We start from the raw sequence: 25,223 nt of genomic DNA on the forward strand, positions 1-25,223 counted from the left end.
TTTGCATGTGTATATGTACATGTGGTGTGTGGCATGTGTGTGTACATGTGGTGTGTATGTAGTGTGGGCTATGTGTGTATGTACAAGTGGTATGGTATGTATGTGTACATATGGTGTCTGAATATGTGTACATGTGAGGCATGTGTATACATGTGAGGTATGTGTGTGTGTTCAAATGTGAGTATGTACATGCGGTATGTGGTGAGGTTTGTATGTATGTGTGTATATATGTGGTGTGTGTGTATGTGTGTGTGAAGGTGTACATGCATGTATATGCATGTGCATATAGAAGCCAGAGACTGATGTTGGGTATCTTCTAACAATCCTTTCCCTTCTACATTAGGTAGGTTTCCTTACTTGAACCCAGAACTCACTGGTTTGGGTAGTCTGGCTCACCAGCTTGCTCCAGGGATCTCCTGACTCTACTTTCTGCAGCAGTAGAGGTGAGGACGGATGTGGGGGGAGAGCTAGTTGTGAGACGGTAAATGTTGGTGTGTGAGTGTAGAGATCATGTGGTAGTGGGCGCAGTGGAAGTAGCAGTCAGGCACTGAGTTATGTCTTAGCCCATTCCTGTGTTATAACAAAATATCAGAGAATCAGTCATTTGTAAAAGCCAGAAATTTATTTCCCACAGATCTGATTCGGCACTTTATCGCCGACTTCGCTGGAGGAACAAAGGGACCAGAGGGTAAAGAGGGTAAAGGGAGCTGGCCAGTCATGTTGTAAGGGTCCGATCCACTCACAAGCGTGCTTCCTTCAGATAGAATTACTGTTCACACGGTATAGGGACGAACTTCTGAAACCTGAGTTGAGGAAGGACACACACACACTCATACCACAGTGAGAGGCCAAGGCGTAGCCGGAAGGGAGATGGCACCAGCTCTGTGGTATCCATAGAAGACAAGGAGTCAATTCTGAGAAGAAGGAGAATTTTGATGCCAAATTTTAAGGGGATAATATCCTTTTTTTTTTTTTTCCAGAGTATTTTTGCAAGCAGTTCAGAGGAAAGCCCACATATTCCTAGGAGTGACTATGCAGAGAAAGCCTTTACAGTACAGCCATGGCAAGCCCAGCATTGTTCACAGCGATGGGGCCAAGTTTCCCTTCCTTGCTAGCTAGCGGAGGCTCAGGCACCTCCAATTTATTTCTGCTTGGCTTTGCAGGCCATTAAGCAATGGATTTGGCCACAGACTCACCCTTCCTAATGATGTTTTTCTTGGGTTAGCACGGAAAGCAAGCTGGCAATTGCCAAATCACCACAGGATGACAGCTATTGGGGGGAGGCACAAACGCTCCAGGTTCTGTGACAACCGGAAAAAGCTGGAGACACTGCTGAGCCCGCAAAGTCGGGAAGGTACCCTGAAGGGACGGCTGGGGGTGGGGCTAGCGCACAGGGAGCGCTGCAGAGTAGGGTGCTTAGAGACAACAGGACAACGCGGGGCAGGGGCTCGGAGTAACCAACTCCTCCATCTGGTGATGCCTTACGGGTTGTTCTGGCACAAGGCCCTCTCATGATGTCACAAAGCCAAGCTTTATGAGGACAGGACAGTGGAAAAGAAAATACTGTGAGCCACGGTGTCTGAAAAGCGCCACATAAAACAAGGGAGGGAAACGCTGCATGGAACACTGAGTTGTGTTCTGATTTTTCCACCTTGGAAACTGGAAACCTCGCATTCAAATGAAGCAAGTTGGAAGCTCCCCCGAGATGCTGATGATGGCGATACCCTGGGTATGCACGCCGTGTGTGTGTCTTACGTTGCTCTAAGGGCCTTCTACATTTACCATGTTACTGGACCTTGCTGACTCTAAGAAGCCAGTACAGTCCCTCTGCCCTGGATACCTTGTCTCTGACTCACAGGAGATTCTCTAGAGCAGCCAGCAGCAGTGGGAGATGCATCTGCATGGCCTGCACTTTTCTCTACTCAGGTGCTGAAGGGAGCTTGACTTGCACCACAGAAGGCAGTTGCAGCCTGAAGTAAAGTCCATTTTACTTCCCTTTACTAAGGGAAGAAGAGCGTGGGGCTTTTTTTTTTTTTTTTTTTTTTAAAGATAGTACATGTTTATATTTGAGCTCATGTAGAGGGGAGAAGTGGAGAGGGGATGGGGAAGAGCAGTATACATCCAAGGCAAGGGCTGGGTGTAAGTTTCCCAAAATGAGACAGTTGTATCACTCCTATTGTTGATAGCTCATTTTATGGGCAACCTTTACTAGAGGGGAGGGATTATATTAATGAGTTATGGTAGGGAAAGGGGTTGTGATTTTCAAGTGACAGAATTTATTTGCCTTTTTCCTCCTTGTGTGGGTGTGTCATAGTGCCAGATGCATGATGGGAGCAGGCCATTTTACAAAGCCAATGGCATGGAGATGCCATTAGATGATGAAGCACAAGGCAGTTAGCGATGTCTCTGTGGACATATGCGTCCCAGTTGGTTTGGGGTGGTCTTGTCATCGTGTTGTTTGGGCAGTCACATAATGTCCCGTGACACCTCTGGGGTTGCACCAGCCTCCAGCTACTGTGCAGTTTGCTTCTTGCTTACTCTGTACATATCTACCCTGCCTGAACACCAGGGGAGAAGAGACACCCAGGGACATGAATGTCGGCTTGTGTTTTCTACAAAGGGGCCATCCCACTGCCACTCCATCAAGTCCCCTCTTGTGACTGCCTAATGGGCTTCTTTCCTGCTGCCACCGAGTGGCTAGGTGGGGAACTCTGAATCTCATACATCTTTGTACCTGGTTCATTGTAGAGGGCAGTTAACCAAGGATCAATGTGGTCCTTACAACTGTCATTCAAGTCCTTAGCTGTTCTCTATGCTTGCCCAACTGAACGCACTCCATCATGCATTTTTCCCCTTGGCTAGCTAGCTCCCTCATGTTCCTACATCTCCATCCCTTTGACAGATTGTGACTCACAAGACTCAGGTCACTGAGCAGGGCAAAGATCTTTCTCTGTCTATTTCTGACTCTTCATGGGGGAGAAGGAAGTTGTCAGAACTTAGAATGTTCTCTTCTCTTGGGTGCTGGGGGAAGGTGAAGGCCCGTGCCCTCCTCTAGCAGACAGGATGAGATGGCCTGAGCTGAGAGAGCTGGAAAGATTTGCTCAGCTGAACATAAGATAACATAACCTTGGGAATGGCAGCTCATGTCCTTAATCCTAGCACTTTGAACACTGAGACAGGAGGATTAACACAAGTTTAATAACATGGGGAATATAGTGAATTATAGGGCAGCCTGGGCTGTAGAAGGAGACTCTCCAAAGAAACAAATATCCAACCAATCATACACATAAATAAACCACTGACAGAGTTGGACTTTCAACCTAAACTTCAAGCCCTTAGCCAAGGGGGCAAGAATCTGAACAAATCTAAGAGCTGTTCTAGACACTACCAGTTGGCATTTCCTTCATGTTGGTCCAAACTTTTCTGCTAACAAAAGCAGACCGCTGAGTTCTCACTATCACATTTCCTGTCAAATGAAGGTCCAAGGCTTCCCAGCCAAGGTCTACCTCACAGTGATGAGTGTTGTTCAGACAGTGGGCTCCACCCAGCCTCATCCATCCCATTCCCCTCTCTGTCCAGGCACCCACTCCTCCGTCTCTACTCTCTTCATTCCTACTTCCTATGGGCATTATCTTCTGCATGCAAAACAGCCTTTCAAGCCACCTGGGAGATTTGTTTGGGGCAGGAGATTTGTTTGATGGAGAGGAAAGGATGGAAAGGAGCCTTGTGTCCTTCAACTTGACTGCTGTCGATCAAAGCTCTGGCAGAGGCAGCACTGAGGAGACTGCTTCCAAAGACAAGGTGGGCTCCAGTTTCTAGGGTGGTTGCATACTTGTTGTAGGGGCGGCAGGGTAAGGGGGAGGAATCTATTCAAGCAGACTAGAAAATAAATCAGTTAACAAGGCATAAGCAGTTTCCAAGGAGCTCCTTTGATACTGTGGTGACTCAAGGCCATACACACTAGTCACATTATTTATCACCAGGGCATGAACATCCTAACCACATCCAAGGGTTTTCATTGGGCTTGTAACAACACATAGGACCACAAAGAAATGCAAATAATCTAGTGGAAGATTGAGAACAAAAGGCAGCCCTGGCCCCATCCTCCTCTCTTGAGTCTGCAGATACTCCAGGACCCAAGCCAGAACTTTCTCTTTTGTTCCTCCTGCCCAGTGTTTTTAGTGTGACTGGAATGACCTAGTTGGTCTATACATTGAGTTCTTGTGCTCTCCCTCTCTGTCTCTCTCTGTCTCTCTGTCTCTCTCTCTCTCTCTCTCTCTCTCTCTCTCTCTCTCTCTCTCTCTCTTTCTAGTTCCTCTAAGTCCTTCAGCCTGAAGGGAGTGCACCAGCTGCCAATTTCCTTCCCTATTCTGGAATATTGTTTTAAGATGTGTTACATTTATTTATGCTGTGGAACATTTGTTTAATATTCAAACAAAGATGTGTTGCATTCTTCTATGTTGCATTTGTTGAACTCTCTGAAGATGTGTTACTTTGCCTGTCTAAAACACCTGATGGTCTAATAAGGAGCTGAACATTCAATAGCAAGGCAGGAGAGAGGATAGGTGGGGCTGGCAGACAGAGAGAGTAGAATAAATAGGGAGAGAAGCCTGGGCTTGATTAGGGAGCAAGAGGAGAAAGAGGAGAGTACTCCAAGGACCAGCCACCCAGCTACAGAGCAAGCAACGGAGTAAGAAGAAAAGAAAGGTATGTAGAATAGAGGAAGATAAAATCCCAGAGGCAAAAGGTAGGTGGGATAATTTAAGTTAGCAAAGCTGGCTAGAAATAAGCCAAGCTACAGGCATTCATAAGGAAGAATAAGCCTCCCTGTATTTATTTAGGAGCTGGGTGTCTGGTCCCTCAAAGAATAAAGAGTAAAAACAACCAACAACTACACTTCCCCACTGCTATGGGATGTCTTTCTGTACACTGTGAATATGTGTTGCTCTGATTGGTTGATAAATAAAATGCTGATTGGCCAGAAACCAGACAGGAAGTATAGGCAGGGCAAGCAGATGAGGAGAATTCTGGGAAGAGGAAAGGCTGAGTCAGGAGTTACCAGCCAGACACAGAGGAAGCAAGATGACAAGGCAGAACTGAGAAAAGGTACCAAGCCACGTAGCTAAACATAGATAAGCACTATGGGTTAATTTAAGTGTAAGAACTAGTCAGTATTAAGCCTGAGCTAATGGTCAAGCAGTAAAATTAATATAAGCTTCTGAGTGATTGTTTTATAAGCAGGTCACTAGACTGCGGGGGCCTGGTGGGACCGGAGAAACTTTCCAACTACACCCTTCACTCACCTGTAGAGTTTCTGCTTTTCCCTCTGAAACATTAGAAGCAGAAAGACACAAGTTGGGAGTACAATTTACGAGAGGAAAGAACCATGTTCTTAGAGCAACGGGCCAGAGGTCTACTCTCTCCTGTACTGAATCTACCATGCGACTGACCAAGTGTTGAAATCTGCCTGCTGTTCTGTTGATTCATGTGAAAAATAAGGTATTTGCCTACTGTACTTCAAGTTCTTCAGTCCTGTGGTCTGCTTGAGGCCAAGGTTCTCAAGTGCTCTGAGAATGGACTTGAACCAATCAGCATGCCACATTCCCAGTGACCCCTCTGATAGATCTGAAAGTAGCCTGCTGGCCAGAGCCCATCCAATCAAGGGGGACCTTAAGATTTAGATTGTGAATACTGGAGACAGACTTCATGCTGGGTGCAGATGAAGGTTCAAATAGTCCTGAGGGTGTTTCTAGTCATCTTGACACCATGAGGGGGGAGTTCACTTGAGAATGGAGCTCAGGTTAAAAAACAAAACAAAACAAACCCCCAAAGAGTTTAGTGATGAACTCTAAGAAACGGATAGCGGAAAGACCAAGCTCCAATCTTAATGTATAACCTGGGTTCAGCTTTGCTGTAGTTTCTACCATGGTGGCTCTTTTGGTTACAAGAAGTAAGGAATTCTCCTTGTATGAATTTGATTTTGTGAAGGATGTAGGCCTCATGATATCAGAGGTTCTTTATGAAGGGAGAAGGAAAAAAACTACAGATTTTTTGGGGGGCTCTTTCAATTTACTCCAGGGACTGTGCTTGTCAATGGAGAGCAGAGGTAAAGATGTTATGGGTCCGTAGTTACACCAAATTGGCTCAGATCCTTCAAACTGAACCCCAAACCATAGGTGAGTAGATAGACCCAAGAGCTTTGAACCTCAAAGAAACCCTTTGAAGTAGTTTATCTCCCAAACTGCACATAAAACTCCAATTGTTTTGCTGAGGAATTGGGGTTTCAAAATATCACCAGTGCTTCTAGTATTCAGCTTAATATAAATCTCCTAGGGTGGGTATATTCATGTGTCTTTCCAGTCTCCACCTTCCCAGGGAGGGAATTAATCTTTAAAGTGCAACTAAATCCACAGCACAAAGATAATTGATCCATAGAAGCCCATGTAATTCTGGTTTTGGCCTCAAGTGTGGCTGGTTCTCTGAAAGCTGAGCCACACACGAGTGTTCCCAAGGCCTGCTACTCACAAACCAGAAGGAGTCTCAGCACACTGCTCTGCCTGAGAGCTTGGGGAGATGGCTGACCATATCATGTGAGGGCAATAAGGATTGAATTTATTTCTAAATTCATTTTCTCTTGTGGGAACAGAGAGTGGGATATGATCAATTGTCAATAGTCCGAGGCACTAAATGCCGGACATTCGATGCCATAAAGATTTTCTTTTATTTCCACAACTATGCAGCAGAGGCGCCAACATTTCCCACTCCAGCTTTGGACCTACACCAGGAATAGACATTTCTAGTTAGTTGAGCACTGTTTGAATAAAAAAGAAATGTATCCTTCCATTTCTCAAGACAGTGCTTAAGGAAGCCACTCCCTGCTACTTTCACTTGGGATTCCAGTTATAAGAGATAGAAACTCATCCATTTTTGTTCATACAGAAAAGGAACGGGGTTGTTTCTATTGTAGAAAGTCCAACAAAAAATCTGATTGCAGACATGGCAGGACCCAAACGGTTTGCAACCACCAGATCTCTCTCTCCTTCTTCCTCCTCCCTCTCTCTTCCCTTTCTCTTATTAATTTTGTATCATTTTCATTGCCAGACTAAGCGCTTCCTCCTTCACACTCCAACTACCTGACAAATAGCTGCTGACTGCTTCCAGCACCTAGCTTCCCGGGATCGTAGCCCCTGGAGAGAGTGGCTATGGGTCCAGGGAACTCAGACAAGAACTTTAGAATTGAGTCTCCTTAGCTCCTGTTGGTCTAATTCAAGATAGGTCTGTCAGCCAATCAGTGTCGGGACAAGTGCCATGTTGACTAAGAATGCTGATTGACTTGCCCCGGTCTTGGGTCCCCATGAGGTGTATGAGTAAAGACAAGATGTCTAATTGATTCTTTCCAAACAGAGCACAGAAGTTGTGTTACCAGGGGGAAAAGATGGATGTTTTACAGGAAAAACAACACAAGCCCCCTGAGCGTTGATAAGCAATATTAATATGTTCATCAGCCTCATTTTAGGTACCACATTTTCTACCCTGAAACAGCTTTTTTGTTGTTGTTTTCTAACTTGAGCTGTAATTCGCCTGGATTGCAACTCACCTGTCAAGTTTTATTGTCACAGATGCCTTTGTGCAAACTATCAACACACAAATTTTAGAACATATTATCATTTCTCCCCAAGACCCTACTAGCAGTAATTTCCTAGCTATCATTTCCAATCAGCTCATGACTTATAGGACCTACTTCCTGTTTCCATAGATTTTCTCCTCCTGGACAATTCTTCTAGATGGCCTTTATGGATGATTTCTCTCTGTTAACATATTGCATTTAAAGTTGACCTGTAATGTAGCCTGTGCCATGGCTTCCTTCCCCTTTATGGCTAAAAACTATTTTGATGGTGTAGGCATGGCATTGTATTTATCTCGTTGTCAATTAGTGGGTATTTGGGTATTTTTCACTCCATCTATTAAGAATAATGCTTCTCTGAATATTTGTGTTTAAGTTCTGTGAGTGTGGACAGATGTAATTTCATATACCTCAGGGGGATTTGATAAGTCTGGGTTTGACAGTCAAGAAGCCTGATTGCTTTGCTGTGTGGGCCCAGCACCTTGCATCAGCACTAGCCTGAGGGATCCAGCCCTCCCCAACACTTGCTGTGAGTTGTTTATTTTCTCCTAGCCACCTCAGTCTGTGTGAAGAGTAAGTACAATGCTTGTAATTTGGAAAAAACTATCAGATGTGTGGAGAGATTGCTCGGTGGTTAAAAGCACAAGCCAACTCCCCCCCCCCCCCCCCCCCCCCCGCCAAGGACCCAGGTTCGATTCCCAGCACCCACGTGGCAGTTCACAACCATCTGCAACTCCAAGGGACACGATGCTGTCTTCCGGCCTCTGCAGGTACGAGGCTCACACATAGTACATAGACATACATAGAGGGTTCGGTGGTTTCAATGAGACTGACCCCTTAGGCTCATGTGTTTGCATGCTTAGTCTCAGTTGATGGACTGTCCAGAAAGGATTAAGAGGTGTGGCCTTATGGGAAGAGGTGTGTCACTAGAGGTGGGCTTTGAGGTTTCAAAAACCCGGTTTGTCTGTCTGTCTGTCTGTCTGCCTGCTGCCTGAAGATCAGAATGTAAAGCTCTTGGCTACTTCTCCCACACCATGTCTACCTGTGTGGGGCCATGCTCCTTACCATGATGATAATGGACCAAGCCTCTGAAACTGTAAGCCAGACCCCAGTTAAATGTCCTCCTTTAGAAGAGTTGCCTTGATCATGGTGTCTTTTCACAGCATAGAAACCTATATAAGACATAGGCAAAATACTCATACACATATAAACATTTTCTTTTAAAAACAAAAGCTGAAAGGGGAAAATGTGATATATCTTTTCCAACAGGAAAAAAAATTCAGGAAATCATATTTTTAGAGAAGAAAAGTATTTGAGTCCATTTTGTTAACCAGGAAGGACTCTGTTGCACAATGACCAACGTGGAAAACTGTAAAGGTTTATGGAATGTGTGCATATAGGGGCATATATGAAATGTGTGTATAGGGGCATATACTTCTCTCTAGAGGAAAAAAGTTTTATTGGCTCTAAAAAAGGTGGTATGTGGATCTCAAGTTAGAGGAACACATCTTCAGTGGAGTTCCACCTGTGAGAATACTGCATTGCCTCAAGAACAACGTTGCCTTAAACCGCTAAAGTGTGTGTAGCGGGGCATGCTCAGAACAGTGCCATGAAATATACTTCTAATGTTCTGTGAAACTGGGTCTCAGAGCGGTTATCAATTTACGAAACTTCACCAAAATCAAGGGAATGGGTTAAGGATGATGATTTAGGCCAATCCACTCATGAGTGAAGACCAGAGTCCAAAATAAAGAAAGGGACATATCTAAGGCCACATTTCTCTTGACCTTACAGGTTCCGGCTCTTAATGCCCAGGTCTGGTTATTACAAATCTAGTTTACTCCACCAGCTGAAGATCCTGAAAAAAAGACAGGAGAAATTATGACTTAGAACAAATCTAGCTGGGAATGTGTTCTCCTGCTTTCTTAATGTTCTTCTTCCCTTTATTTTGATGACAGGACCTTCCTCTTTGTAGTGGAAAATACTCCATTTAGTTTGGCTAGAACCAACCATCCCATCCCAGTGCAGATCCACAGGGTGATGTGTGACACTGTTCCTGGGGAGATGTGAGCACATATCTACTCATCCCAGAGAGGGACTTGACAACAGACCACAGTAAGGACACTACCAGAGCCCAGTGAATTGTATTGGGGTTAGTTACAGGAGTAAGGGGTAGGGATTATTAGAGAAATGACTCAAAAGACAGCTTCATCACCAAAGTCCACCTCAGCATGGGAGACAGCTCACAAAATCTGGGAACCTGAAGTGTACTTCACCGCTTGCAGGTCCCTGGACAGGTTGGAGACTGTCTCTCTCAGGCATTGCAGGCAGTCTTAACCTTTTCTAGATGGGTCAGCTGGTGTTTGATTCTTTAATGAAGCTTGGCTGTTCTGAGTCTCTTTTGTTTGACTGTCTCTCAGCAGTTCTTCCTGCTTATACATGTGTGAAGAGGCAGAGGTCTCGTGAATATGATCAGTTTCAGGGACTTTCTGAAGCTTTCATGTTGTTTACTTCCCAAGCTTAAAGAGCTTCCCTGCAGGATGGAATGTTTCACCTGCTTTTAACACATCCTGTCTCTTTTTGTTTGCTTATTTTTGAAATTGTAATTTAATTACAACATTTCTCCCTTCTTCTCCTTCCTCCAGATCCTGCCACACGCCCCTCTCCTCTCTCCTTTAAATCCATGGCCTCTTTTTTCATTAATTATTATTGCATGGATATATGTATTTTCATATACATATATATTCCTAAATGTAACCAGTTGAGTTCATGTACTTGTGTGCATGTTTTCAGGACTGACCGTTTGGCACTGGACAACCAATTGATGTGCTCTTCCCTGGGAAGGACCACTTCTCTTGTTCCCTGTTTCACTTAGTTGCCTGTTGTTCTTTGAACAGTGTTGAGTTAGTTCTTAAGGACTTTCCCTGCTCCTGGTTGGCAGGTTGGTTGGTGTCATCCTCTGTCTTTAATGTGCTTCCTTCTCCAGTGCTCTGGTGGAAGATCTACCTCATCTCCCCTCCCCTATCTCTTCCCTAAACCCCGCCCCTTCAAAGGCCGCCAAACACAGCTCTTCCCTCAGAGAGGCTCAAGACCACTCCCACAGGGTATTTAAGCTGCATCTCAGAAAACAGACACATGGTTCTTCTGCAGGGCTGGGGAATCACCCGGGAATGCTTTACCCATTAAATTGGGCCTTTTCCTAATTTGGTCTGATTTGGATTGCTGCATCGGCAGAGAGGCCTATCAGGGTCACTGCACCACACACACACACACACACACACACACACACACACACACACACACATGACCTAGAGCTTCTAAAGTCATGGTCATGGTGGTTATCTGAAGGATGAGTGGGCTACAGAAATGGAGGAACTCAGAGCCCTTGCTGGGTATTTTACTCCGGCTATTGAATAGAACTCCTATACAGATGTTCTGTTTCTGCAAATTCAACCAACTGCTCATTGAAAAATATTTGGGAAAAGTTTTATCTCTACCGAAAATGTCATTATTTCCTACACCAAACAATAGCCATTCAACAACCATTGACAGAGACTAACATTATGTTGGCTTACAAATAATCTAGAGATTACTGAAGTACATAGGATGATGGACATGAGTTCTTTGTAGGGGTGGTTTTCTGTGCTTTACCCCTGAAGCACCGCCCCTAGTAGGCAGCAGATAACTGTTAGGTACCTGTCTCCCCCCTCCCCGCCCCCTGCATGGCCGAGGGGGGACCCCTTAAGACCTGGGATGTGTATGTGCTCGCTCTTGGTGCTACCTCGTGGTCTTGGATGCTGGATGCTGGATGCTGGTGCTGTGGATCAAGGCAGAGTTCTCTAGAGAAACTTGTTGGACCGCGTTGATCTCTGGATCCCGAGACCAACTTCCTTATGCTTGTTGTGAGTTAACCCAAAATAAACCCCTTTGATTATCAGATAAACTCCGTGGAATTGCCTATTATCTGGGGCCCATGTCCAGGGCTTCCGCCCTTAGCCTCCATGACTAAGCTATGGTGGCAGTTTTATGGGAATACTATGCCACATTACACATGGGCCTGCAGCATCTGCAGATGTGAGTATCCACAGAGAGCCTTGGAAGCAAGCTCCAAGGACCTGTGTCCTCCTTCTTCCATTTTGTTACCCTAAGGAGAAAGTCTTTTGGGAAGAAGCCAACATGAAAGGAAGGAGAAGATAGGGAGAGAGAAAAGGAGGGAGACTAATTCCCGAGTACCCACCACCTGGATTATTTGGTCATGGGATCTAACAAATTCTCTCCTGTATTCAGAGATCTTAGGTGTGTATTGCTCGAGACCCAAAGGAACATGCCGGTATGACATGACTTCCCTGTGGATGACACTGTGACTGCTGGCAACTTTGACAGCCACTAGAGGCTCGACTGCTGTGAGATGGGATGCAGGAAGTAAGAGTAGAGACGTCATTAGAGAGATGGATGCTGCCTGGTGGTGGTGGTGCACGCCTTTAATCCCAGCACTGGGGAGGCAGAGGCAGGAAGATCTCTGTGAGTTCAAGGCCAGCCTGGTCTCCAGAGAGAGTTCCAGGACAGCCAAAGCTACACAGAGAAATCTTGTCTCAAACAACAACAACAACAAACCCAAAAAAGATGGTTGCTAAGCAAGGGTCCCTTCTAGACTTCTTCCAGTTCATACTCCTCTACGTTGTGTTCAAGGCCGTATAAAGCTGGTGATAGGAAGGGTGTCAGGCTCATTGTGAGCCCAGGAAAGATAGCTCATTCAGAGGAGAGAATTCTCAGAACACGTGAGATCTTGTAAGATGGGAGGGGGCTAGAAACAGAGCTGCAGCTGGATCCTCTTAAGCTGTTCTATTCTGGTTCAGGATGGTGTATCTCAGAGAAACACCAGGGTTGTAAGGGACAACTTATGTCACCCATCATGTGCCATTGTTATGGCCATTTAGTGAAACAGCAGACACATTCATTCAGATGTGTATGAAAGGACAGATGGGTGAGTCATGAGAAGCACTCCTGAGTTCTACCTGACCTGGAATAAAGGGTAGAGGTGTGGAGGCTAGTCTTATTTCAGGGGTGTGGAACAGCCACAGAGGACAGGCGTTTATGTAGCATGTGTGACATGGGTCTCACTTGTTCTCTGACCTAGCATCAGAAGGCTTAGTCAGGTCCTCTGGAAATGAGTGCCGAGAGTGATAGGGTGGGTCATTTCTGGCAACGTGGGGAGATCAACGTTAGCAATGAGATAGTGACAGGGTGTTAGAGGTGACTTTGCAGCAGAATCCATACAGAAGGTATTTCTGATGGTAGAAGCTGAGGAATAATACAAGACTTGTTCTTCTCTCTCTCTCTCTCTCTCTCTCTCTCTCTCTCTCTCTCTCTCTCTCTCTGTGTGTTGGTCTCTCCTCTTCGGAGCCTCTGCTCATCTTCTACTTTCTGTTTAGCTTGCCTCAGCCTCTTCGTAAGCCCTTCCCCTCTGGCTGCTCTCCTGCACACTGAAACCCGCGAGCCTTTGTCGAGAGGGACAGACCACAGTGGTTCTCATCCCAGGGGAAACATGTTAACGGTGGCTGGTATATTTGCTGATGATGGAAGCAGATGGGAGTGGCTGTGATGGAGAGAACTTTGGGTGTTCACAGTTTCCCCACCGTCCTTCTTTGGCATAAACTACCCTTTGTCTTGTTCTTAGAGCTGCAGAATGACACGTCTAAATGCCTTAACATGCCCAATTTTGAAACTGATGATCTTTGTTGCCAACTGGGGAGCCAGAGACTTTGGGAGTGCACACAGAGATTGTGACTCTGTCCCCAGGCAGCAGTGGAGTCCTGATGAAGTAGATAGTTGCTTACAAAACACACATCACACTTCAGGCTTAAGGAGCTTGGATTTTCGAAATCAACCTGGTAAATGGAAAAGAGTTCATGCCTGCCTCTGAGTTCATGGGCTACACCTTGAAAACCAGCTCCTCTGAAATAATCATGAATTTAAGCAACTCCAGTTTCAAGGCAAGCCTGTACAGAAACACCTGACTCTGGTTATAAGGAGTCCACAATGGCTCTCTGGGTAGATCTGTGCAGTTTTATGTGGTTGCTGCATGGTTGGCAAATTACTGTGGATAATTGCACAGGTGCTGATCCCAGGAACTCCCCCAGATATCTGTGTATTCAGTTATCTGAGGTCAGTAGCAGTAACCGGGAGGCCATCGATACTCAGTGTTCTATCAGGTGATAGGAAAGTGGTATGGCCATTTATTTCTGCAGTCTGCCTAGAGCAAAGGAGGAGGCAGTGTTGAGCGAAGGGTCAAGAGCTGCAAAGGACAGAACTGAAAAGATGTCATTCAGATGGTAATCTGGGCCCTTGAGGCTTGTATCATTCAATTATAATATTTCCCTCCTATTTCAACTACAGGACGAAGAGGCTGAAGAATCTCAAAGGCTTCCCATTCCTTGCTGTGTATTTAGTACTACATCAAAGAGAATGGTTGGCAGAGCTGACACACAGCAAGATCTCACCAACGTCAGCTGTGTTCTTAATAGTTTATGTTTCGGAAACTAAAGTCTGGCTGGGAGGGAGAAACATGAGTTCTGATGTACAGCACCTACGTGTGAACTCAGGCTTTGCCTCTTGCTGGCTGTGTGAGCAACTTTGAGTGAGTAACTTGAGCACTCTGAGCTCAAGGTCTTTGTTTCTGTATTGGGGCTGTAGTACCAGTGTTAAGAGTGAATACGTCCCTGAAGGCAAAACTTAATTTGTGCCCAAATAAGAATCCTGAAAGGGAAGAAGCACACAGACAGGGAGCAGAAGACAGCTTAATACATCTCTGGGGAGTAGGTTCCATGTGCCATGTCAACTAAATACATCTTTTAATGTTTTTAGTTTCTGTGTATTGTTACAGTTAGTGTGTGTGTATTAGAGGTGGGGAGGGGCCATGTGTGTGCCACAGTGCACATGTGGAGGTCAGAGGACAGCCTTTAGCTATCGTCAGGTCTTCCCTCCCACTGTGGGCTCTGGGGATTGAACTCAGGATGTCGGGCTTGGATGACAGCCACTTCTACCCACTGAGGCTTCTCACCAAGCCCCATTCAGCGTTCCTGACACAAACCTTTGAACTGGTTTCTGCTTTAGACTTCCTCTAGCTGCAGATTCTCTTCACTACATTTCCTAGAGAGTCAAACAAGTCTTCGAACTGGTTTCACCGAGCTGGGGACGGTGGGAGTGGGAAAGGTTGGGTCGAGAAGCAGACAGGGCTGGTGTCTACTCTCTGGGATGTCTTCATTCTTTTGGGATATTTATTTATGCGTGGACCTGTCTAAAACCCTCTCACGGTTGAAAATAACTTTTCTTTCCTTGGTCTGAGTGCTGTTTCCACACATGACCAGAAAATTGAGAGGGTGGATGAGATCTGAAAGGGTTCGGGGTGAGTAGAACCCCCTACGTGAAAACACACGTGCAGCCAGGGAAGCTTCCAGAGACGGGAATGATGGCAAGAGTTCAGTTATTGAGTGGAGTTCCTGGGGGTTCTTTGAATAATATGCTCGTTACTATACTTCATTTCATTTAAAAAAGTTCATTTTCTACCTTTTAGAAGTAGATTCCTCCTCATTGATGGAGCAGTTTAGGGGAATTTGTAACAAAAATCTCTTCAAGATTTTGCATGCCATATTCTATCTGGTCTGGTTCTTTTCATGACAAGATCTTCCTGCTGTGATGGAAACAATGCTTTCTCAGGGATCAAGAGCACCTTCCCATGGTGCTTTGCAGCCCTTACTTCCCTTCTCAAGTTTTCCCTTTTGTGTTATAAGTATCATGGCTGAGCAAATGTGTCTAAAATTTTGGAATAGAGTGAAGTCTTTCATTGATATGACCATCTATCCATGCTGTATATATCCAAAAATACAAGCCGCCCCATGTTGTGGTAGCCCCCTCCAGGATGGCTCCAGCAGTCTCCTCAGAGGGGAGTTGTCTATGTCATGGTCCATGGTTTGTGAGGCGGTAGAAGCGATGTAGAGAACGGTGCTGAGACATGGCCGAGGCCATGAATGTAGGAACTTGGCCACCAAATCCTATAAACAGAAGCCCGAGTTAGTTCCAAGATGGAGGAAGAGGTTACAGCTGAGGACCACAGGAGGCCACTAGACTTGAAGGAGCCAAGGAAACAGATCCTTCCCTCGGTGAGCTCTGCTAACACTTCAGCCTCATGAGACCGATTTTAAACTTGTACCTCCAGGACTGAGACCATCAACATAGGTTGTTTTAGGCAGCTAAGTTTGTGGTGAGTTGTCTCAGTAGCAATAGGATACTAACAAAATATGGGTGCACTTAACAAAATATCAAGAAGTAGGTGGCCCAAGGCAAGTGCAGCTGTTTGAGTGAGTCATCCAGATCCTGCTCCTCTAGAGCCAGCAGTTCATTTCTGTGAGGACCTCTTCCCCCTGCTTGTAAGAAGGGTCTCACATCCAGTCCCTAGAGCAGGCAGAGAGGGAAGGGTTAAGGAGAAAGGTTTATTCTCTGGGAACCGTTTTCTTTTCTCTCCATCCAAGGACGGAGACTGTCTCCAGAGACACCTGCTCAATGGTTCTAGCCGCAGAGAAGGTCGGGAAGAGGGGATGTAATGGTGTCCACTGCTTTCTGGGACAAGTTGGACTTTGAGTGTGAAGGAAGAAGGTGATAAAAAGAATATCAGAAAGACAGATGCCATAGGATCTGCCGTAATACTCACTAAACAGTTACTGGATATTGGAAGTGGGGAAAGCTGGAATCAAGTCGTAGATCCGTCAGGCCGAGTGAGAAAGGGAGGAGCCTATGCTGCCTGGGAGCAAAGCATGGAGGGGCTTCTTTAAAAGCTGATTTAGAGTTCCCGGGCTTTGTGGTGCACTGCCACAGTTTTTACTTCAGCGGTGGGTGTGGCAGATGGTGAAGAGGTTTACCAGGACAGGCCCACAGGCAGCTTTAGACATTCTGAGTCCAAGCGCCCAGGGTCTATTCCTGATTCTCTAGCCTGCTCACTGTAGAATAGCATGCACTGGGCCCAGGCAGGCACAGGCTGTTGCAGGCTGGCGCACATTGGCTCAGGTTGATGCAGGCTGGCTGTCCTCTAGTCTCCTGCTGTGTGGTGGGATATTTGACTGTACAGTGACACTCCGAGACTGTTAATAAAGTTAAACTTTAAATCAAGGGGTGGAATCCACCACAACTAACTGACCAGAATTAGCCATAGAGATTTTTGAGGGCCAGATAGATAGGTACAGGAAAAGATAAGGAGGGGCTTAGAGATTCACAGCCTTTTCAGTCTGGGAAAACGGAGAAAGAGGATCAGCTAGTCGTGTCTCTGCTGCCTTCTTGATCTATGGGGTTTGCATCCTAACATCTGACTTCTCAGTTTTTATTAATAATAAAACAATGTAGGTGAACTCTTCACAGCTGAGTCCAGCCATGCTGCAGTTTACACTTCCTCCCAGTGAAAGCACCTTGTGGAGACCTCCGTTTTCACTGGCAAAGACTTACCTTGCTGCGGATGGCCAGTCTCTGAGATGCAGAAGGTGGAAGGAAGAACCTCTGTATGGAAAGTTTAGGCGCTTGGCCATGTGCTAGAATTACCGCTGTACCCACCTGCACAACTGGCCGTTCAGGCACATATGGACCACTCTGAAGTTAGGACTGAAGCTGCTGCCTCACTCTGGACATCAGACCTTCAACCATTCATTTGCATTCAGGTTTGAACCATAATCCCTTTTGCCCTTGGAGGAATGCTTGGTGTAGCAGAGACGAAGAACTTCTTGGATGATTGACATTTCTTCCTTTGCAGTTAAGAATCTCTGTATGCTGGAAAACTGAACGCAAGTGGAAATAAAGAGCTCCATGCTAGGAAGGGCCTGAAAAACAACTATGAATAAGGCATAATCATAGGAGGCAAAATTAAACAGAAGCGCTGGGCAGTGGTGGTGCACACCTTTAATCCCAGCACTCGGGAGGCAGAGGCAGGCTGATCTCTGTGAGTTCAAGGCCAGCCTGGGCTACAGCGCGAGATCCAGGAAAGGTTCCAAAGCTACACAGAGAAACCCTGTCTCAAAATATAAATAAGATAAAATAAACAGAATCATCAGCATACTGCAAGCTATTGTAGGGATTCAAATGAAAGCCCATGTTCTAAGCTGAGTGAATAGTAAATGGTACACAGAAAATGCCATGCCAGAGTTACCTATTACTGTTCCTTCTAACCAGGGGTTTTGCCATCCCTGTCCTCTGGAAGGGGCCAGCCAGAGCCAAGGTGTCTATTCTTTCCTCCTGGACATTTATGTTGGAATATTATTTCGGGTAACACACAGTCAATAGTACATGAACAGAAGTCCGTGATGGCCTTTTAGAGAGCACCGCTGTCCTGACATGAATGTGTTTGAGCCTTTCTGTGTTGGTTTCCTCTTTCCTCCTGGAACGTGGTTAAAAACTAGAGCAAGAACAGCCATCTAATAACCTTACATGACCACAAGAAAGGACATCCTTCCCTAAAGCTGGTGGAGCAGAATGACAGAAGGAGCCTGAGGCAGATAGGTGTGTGGAGTCCCCAAATCTGCTTTACCACCCCAGCCTCCAAACTTCCCATGCTGGGGGCAGGGTATTCCTTCAGTTAAGTCACTGGAGTCTGGATTTCTGACACTTGGGGACTTGAGCCATCCTGACTGAAAGACCTGATCAGGAATAGGACAGATCCTAAGTAAAGAACTTATTTCCGGAAGGTAGTAAGTATTCAGTAAATATGTAAAAGTGGCTCTGTGAATCAATAAATGTACTAACGAAAGAAGATAAAAGCATTAGGTAACAGAGAACTTTCCCTCGGAAAACAAGGTATTCACAGCTACCATCCCTTGTCTCTAGCCTCAACAATCTGCGAAGGTCTTGGAGGTAGGTATTGATATTTCCATTTACAGACTGGAAACTGAGGCTCCAGGAAGCTGAGCTAACTTCCTGGTCATGGCAGGGCTGAGATCTGAATCTGGGGTCAGGCTGGGTGCCGGCTGAAGTGTGTTTCCTTTTTATAGGCCAAGCTGGAATCACAACCAGCCACTCACTGGGCGCCTGACCCTAAGCTAGTGGCTCACTGGAGACTCGGGGTAGAACGCTAGCTCACGGACTTCGAGAATTTAATCCTGGACATTGTTTTTTCTTATTTGTAGATCTCGGGTTTCTCATTTAAGAAGAGGGGAGGAAGTGTAACAGCACCTCCCGTGCAGCCTCATATTAAATGTGATTGCGTGTGTAAAGTGATGAGCAGAATGCCAGCACGAACTCAAAATTACCATTCATTAGCGTTGATGTCACCCTTGACCCACACCTTGACCCACCGCAAACCCCAGCGAGCATCTGTGAGGAGAATGGTGGCTGACTCTGGAAAGAAAGCTCCAGAGCAGGTGCTGGGGTGAGCCAGGCCCTTGCAGCTGTGGGAACGAACCTGTGTGCTTCTAGCTTTGCAGACTTGGTTCCCACTTCCCACTTGGGACGTCGGCATCCTCCTCAGAGCACTGATCTCCACGGTCTTGAGATGCCTAGTGGATTTCTCTTCCCCATTGGAAGGCCTCATGACTTGCTGAATTCATTGTCATGCAAAGCTGCAGCAGAGTCCCTTAGCGTTGGCCTCTTAATCCACGCACAGGTGTCAGACAATGCCTCATGGGTGGAGAACATTGTGCTCCTGTCTGGCTCCCTGCCCATCTCACCTCAGCGCCAGAGCAGCCTGGGAGTCGGGTAAGTCTGAGACAAGATGCGGAGGCGGATTTGAATCTTAGATGCTAATCTTCCCAACCAGAGGTTTTGAATCTGTCTTGGCACACACATAGGCGCATGGAATCTTCAGAGCCAAGAGTTGGTTATAGTTTTGAGAGGGTGGGGTGGGAGCCTAGGCTGTTGAAGACAGGTAGGGCTAGATGCTTCTCACCAGGGCAGGCATGGCAAAGTCCCGAAACGCAGATTTACCGTGGGAAAGAATGAGACAGGAAATTGCTGTAGAAAACTGGGTCTTTGAACCTCAAGATCTGTTCAAGCGCCAGCTCTTAGGCTTATGAATTGTGTGAGCTGAAGCCCATCACTCACCGACCTCCTTGGGTGTTACATTCTCACCTGTAAAGCGGGGGGAGCAATAGCACCCACAGCTGCCATGAGTATTAAAGGAGATAATCTAGGAGAGCTTTCAGGACAGTGTTTGGAGAATTATTAGGGCTCAATGAATACCAGCTATGGTCATCATATCAGCACAGCGATGTGTACCATGACAACCCCCATGCTGCTAAACAAGCCGCTGAAAACCTCTCTGCTCTGAGGGAGACACCGGATTGAGGTTGTGTTCCGCATTTTCTATTGCCTTTAGCCATATCCCTGCTCTCACTTCCCCCATTCCCCATCTCTTGAGAAAGGTCTTAAGTATCCCAGGCTGGCCCTAAACTATGTAGCTAAGGATGACCTTGAACTTCTGATTCTCTTGCCTTCACCTCCCGAGTGCTGGAATTACCAGTACATGGCACACGCCCAAAGCTTTGTCCACACCAGGCCAGCCCTCCACAGCTGAGCCACATCGCCAGCCCCTCTTACCTGTATCTATCAGCGGCACTATTGTCTTGTGATAAGAGCAGTCTTTTTAATTTTTTTAGAATTTCATGTGTAAGTGCCACATTTGCATTATTCCCAACCCTCCCTATCCCCCCTCCAACTCCTTCCTCCTACAGTTTCCTCCTACTCCTTCTCAAATTCAAATTCATTCTCTCTACTTTAGGTATTGGTGGTGGTGGTGGTGGTGGTGGTGGTGGTGGTGGTGGTGGTGTGTGGGTGTGTGTGTGTAACCTCCTAATGCTCATATGTACATGTGTGTAGGGACAACCATTTGAGTTATTACCAGGCCTCTACCCTTGGATGGTAATAACTGCCATCCCTAAACCAGTCAGGATCTGTCAGTGAAGAAAAAGGAGAAAGTACTTGTTGCAAGCTACAGCACCAGCTCAGGCATGGACCATCACAGCAAGCCTAGGCCACTTGCCAAGCATGGTTAGTACTTAATTTAATCTTTCTGAATCTTCATTAACATATGAAGATATAATGCTCCTTCCTTTCCCTTCCCCCCTCACTTCCCATTCTGTTCTCCCTCCCTCCTTCCTTCTCAGTAGTGGTATTGCTAAGGAAATACAGGATGTTGGCTAAGAAACAAGGCATAGCTCGATGAAACATGCAGGACTATATGGTCAGGAGAAAATCTTGTGGTCAACGAATAAGGTCATGGACTTTGATTTTGACAACTTATCTCAGGATGTTAGGTCTGTCACTAATCCTAATATTATGTCAAGTTGAAACTGCTAAAGTGCACATAGTAGGAATAAGAATTTAAAGAAATGAATGCAAAAACACAGTCTAGCATAAACCAACAGCATGTGCAACATCTTAGCCCATCACATTACCTGTTATGAGACAGACCTAAGGGCCAGATCTGACCTGCAAAATCAGGTATTTGTTGGAATACGTTCACAATCATTTGTTTATATATGATCTATGGCTGTTTGAAGGCTACCGTGGCAGAGTTGAGTCACCTGGGCAGGGGCCATATGCTCCCCAAAGCCTACAACATGTACTAGACTGTCCTTTACAAGAGAGGTTTCCTAAATCCTGTTGTACTAGAACACACCAGGCTAAATTCATCGCTCCAAGAGACCAAGATGAAAGCTTAGTATTTATGCTGACTACTTGGGTGTACTTGGGTCACTGGCTTAGCCTTCAGGAAGATGATTTTTTTTTCCAGTTGTGAAATCAGGACCAGTCCTTGTCTTCTTTGAGGGATGTTGTAAGAGTTAGAGATAAGATAACCGGCCCTCAGTAGGTGCTCCGTAAACTGAACCCACAGTTTGCATTATTGTGGGAGACTAAGCAGATATTGGTGTGGTAAAATGTACATTCTAGACAAAAGCATAGACACTGTGCTGCTTTTCTGGAGTTACCTAAACCGTGTGCCATGAACTTGGTGACTTAAACAGCAGGAATGTATTGTCTTAGATCTGGAGGGCAGGAGTCTAAGTCCTACCTGCTGGCAGGGTGTTTCTTTCTGGCGGCTGCTAGGGGAAAGTTACTCCATGTCTTGTCTCTGATTTCTACTACTTTGGTGGTAGCCTTTGCCTCTCCTTACCTGTGAGAAAGTCCTCTGTACCTTTGTCTCCATCCATGTTCCCTTGGCAGAGATGTGCATGCATCTATGTCCAAATCACCCTTTCTTTACAAGGACATGGTCTGATGGCATTAGAACTCTCCCTAGCGACCTCATTTTAATGACGTCGTCTGCAGAGCCCACTGCCAAATAAAAGCTCATTCCTAGATCGTGGGAGTCAGGACTTTACTGTCTTTGAGGAGATGTAATGCAACAGAGAGAATGAGGAGGTTAACATGCTCGTGGTCAGGTGACTGTAAGGAGGCTCATTGGATGACCATGGAGGTCCACTGTGGTCAGGTAACTGTAAGCAGGCTCATTGGATGATCATGGAGGTCCACTGTGGTCAGGTGACTGTAAGGAGGCTCATTGGATGACCACGGAGGTCCACTGTGGTAAGGTGATAAGAGGGAGGAGATGAAAAGCATGAGAAATGAAGCTCCTGTTGGGATGTCGTGACAGAGAAGAGGAGCTGACAGTAACACTGAGGGTGGTAAGTGAAGCCATCATTGGAACTGAATGCTACTAGTTCAGAAGGAAGAGCTAGATCCACGATGTTAGACTGTAGTACTGTGAGGACAAGAGTGAAGTGTTTCATGGAAACAGGCAGCGAGCAAAAGAAAATGACTTTTATTGAACCTGCAATATGTCATGTGTCAGACCAGGACAATAAAAGGCAACCTGCTGAGGGTAGAGGCCTGGGTAATAACTCTTAATGGATGGATGACATCGCCGGAGCTAGAGCGGACAGGACTTTGGGAAGACCAGATGCCAGGAGATGAGTAGCTTGTGTTCTCACATCCTGCTCCCAAACTTCTCTTTAATGACCATGTTTAGACATTCATCGCACTTCCTCCTCGGCCTGTGTCATCCCACACTTGTTAGGAACTGCCCTCGCTCCTACACAGACATTTCCTCTGCCGCCAGGTGGTCACACCTGCTGGCACGAGACCAGCCCAGCGTGCTGACAGCTCCTGCTCAGGAAGAAAGCCAACACAAGCTTCTGGTTAGGGCACACCTTTCTCCTGCCATGGAAGCCTGGCCTCTCTTTTCTTAGCATGCCCATCTAGACAAGGACCACCTTGTAGAGGAAAGTACAGGGGGAGAGGAGATGATGCTGTCCCTCAGCACTAAGCTGCCGTGTGCCAAGTGTTTGATATGTATTGGAATCTCCTATTGTTATTCTTTATGACTCTTGCTTACTATTATCATCTGCCACAGGCTCCTGCTCCATGGTGTGACTAATATTATCTTCCCTAAAAATCAAATCTAAGAGGCCTTCAGTCTCTATTATCCCCAGCTCCTAAATGGACACAGCCTGGTCCTGAAGTTGATTAACTTCATTCCACAGGCATAATTGAGGAAACTGTTGGCCATTGATTGGCAGCTAGAATTTCATCTCCCTCTCTTCCCTAAAGTTTGGCAGATAGTGCAGAAAAGTCCTCTTGTCACGTGATCCAAACCTGGTGCCGCCGCGGTGTGTGTGTGTGTGTGTGTGTGTGTGTGTATGTGTGACGTGACTCAATCCTGGAGCTATATGTGTGTGTGGCAGGAGGTGGTGGTGGTGGTGTGGGGGTGGGGGTGGTCCCCAGACATCAGCCATCCCATTGACATATAAAGGACAGACATCATTCTGGGGATTCCCACAGTCACAGGATCTGCTTCCAGATCACATCACTTTTAACTTGAATTTTCAAACTGATAATTTCCCTTTCCTAATTGAGGTCACCTTCAAATGTAAAATGTATCTTTTCAAAATACAAATGCCACCATAATCTTTCCCTCTCTACTGATACGGTTTTATTTAAATTTTAGTTATTTTAATGATGTAGGTCAAATACACAGCCATAATTTAAAAAGCAAAATGGTTTTGTGAGTCTTATAGCAGATCAAAGCAACTCCTCCCTCACTCCTCTCTGCCTGAATCTCCTTGGCTATCTCATCTTATTTTCCCTATGCAGTGTGTTTGATGCACCCTCAGATGAGCGGGACCCCCACACACCACATGAGGTCCCAGACTATTAGCCATTGTCTTGACTTCCTATTAAGAAGGCGAGGACTTAGCTCTCCATCCAAGCCTGGCTCTTGTTCTTTTCCCTCAGTGTAGCCACAGGATGATATGCTCTTCATGAAGAGACACTCCAAGGTTTCTATTTGCTCCAGCCCTTAGGCTCAGCCCAAATCCACCTTCTCATCCCCTGCACTGTGGTGCTGGGGCTGCGGCTTTGCAAACGAAGCTTTCCAGTTTGCTAGCTGCTGTTTCAGAGGGAGAATGGAAAATGGGAGGAGGGGAAGAAGAACTCCAGCTCATTTCTTGCTGGTGCTACCGGAACCACACAGGGGGTGGGCCAGCCTTCAGTTTCATCTGGCCCTGACAGTACCGACTCCAGGACCCCTCCCTTCACTGCAGGGCCTTGTCTGGGAAGTTCAGCTTGCTGACTATCCAGCTGTCCGGCACCACTTGCTCAAAGCTTTGCGTCTTTATGCAGCAGTGATTTTAGAGGCCTCCTGTATCATAGGTAGCCAACTCAGTAATCATGAGGGTCAGTTCTGGGGATACCTACAGATACCAACATCCATAGATGCCCACCTCCCTTTCGTACACAGGTGTTATATTTGCCCAGGACCTGGGCATATCTTTCAGTATTCTTTAGGTGACTTTTGATTTCTAAGGCAAACTAAGTATGATTTGCTTGTCATTGATATTATTATAAAAACCTGCATGTGTTCAGTACACACATATTCTTTTAGAATATTTTCGACCTGCAGTTAGTTGAAGCGGCAGAGGAAGAACTGGTGGGCACGGCCAGCTGAGTGTATCTACTGTGCAAACACACTTGAGTGTCTTGTTTTCTTATACTGGCGTTAGAGAATATTCCAGCATCTGCCTGCTTAGTTCCCATTGTTGTTTTTCTTTTGCAGGATTTTTTTCCAGTCATTTTTTCATATTGATATTTCCATGTGAACTTTCCTAGGCATATGCATATGGACAAGCCTGATATAATTAGAAATATAAAAAAAAAAAAAAACAACCACAGGCCAGGGAGATGGCACTTGCTGGGCAACTGTGATGACTGGAATTCTAGTCCTCCAGATCCACGTGAAAATCCAGTGGACATAATGACCCACATGCAATCCCAGTGTTTGGGAGGTAGAGAGATCTCTCGTAGGCAAGCTGGCTAGAACTAGCTGAGTTGGTGAGCTTTCTCTAGTGATAAATAAAGCAAAGAATGATTAAAGAGGAGGCTTGATATCAACCTCTGACTTTCACAGACACATGCACACATGTGCATGTGCACACACATGCATACACACACACCACACGCATAAATACACAAGAAATAAAGAAAATAAACGAACCAATTACACTCCTCTGAGTCATTTTCCTGTATAAACTGCAGCAAGAGGCCCACAGTATAGCCCCTCCTCTTGATCCAA

At 45.9% G+C, this 25,223-nt stretch overlaps 1 long non-coding RNA gene across 1 annotated transcript in view; it reads left to right on the forward strand.

Annotated features, from left to right (window-relative positions):
- The first annotated feature begins 1,565 nt into the window (after nt 1-1,565).
- LOC131895128 (uncharacterized) overlaps nt 1,566-25,223 on the forward strand; it is a 40,603-nt gene continuing 16,945 nt past the window's right edge. Inside the window, exon 1 of the long non-coding RNA XR_009375108.1 lies at nt 1,566-1,729. This is a non-coding gene — a long non-coding RNA (uncharacterized LOC131895128). The remainder of the gene's footprint in view (nt 1,730-25,223) is intronic.

This window comes from Peromyscus eremicus, chromosome 18 (assembly GCF_949786415.1).
Source record: "Peromyscus eremicus chromosome 18, PerEre_H2_v1, whole genome shotgun sequence".
NCBI classification, from domain to species: domain Eukaryota; kingdom Metazoa; phylum Chordata; class Mammalia; order Rodentia; family Cricetidae; genus Peromyscus; species Peromyscus eremicus.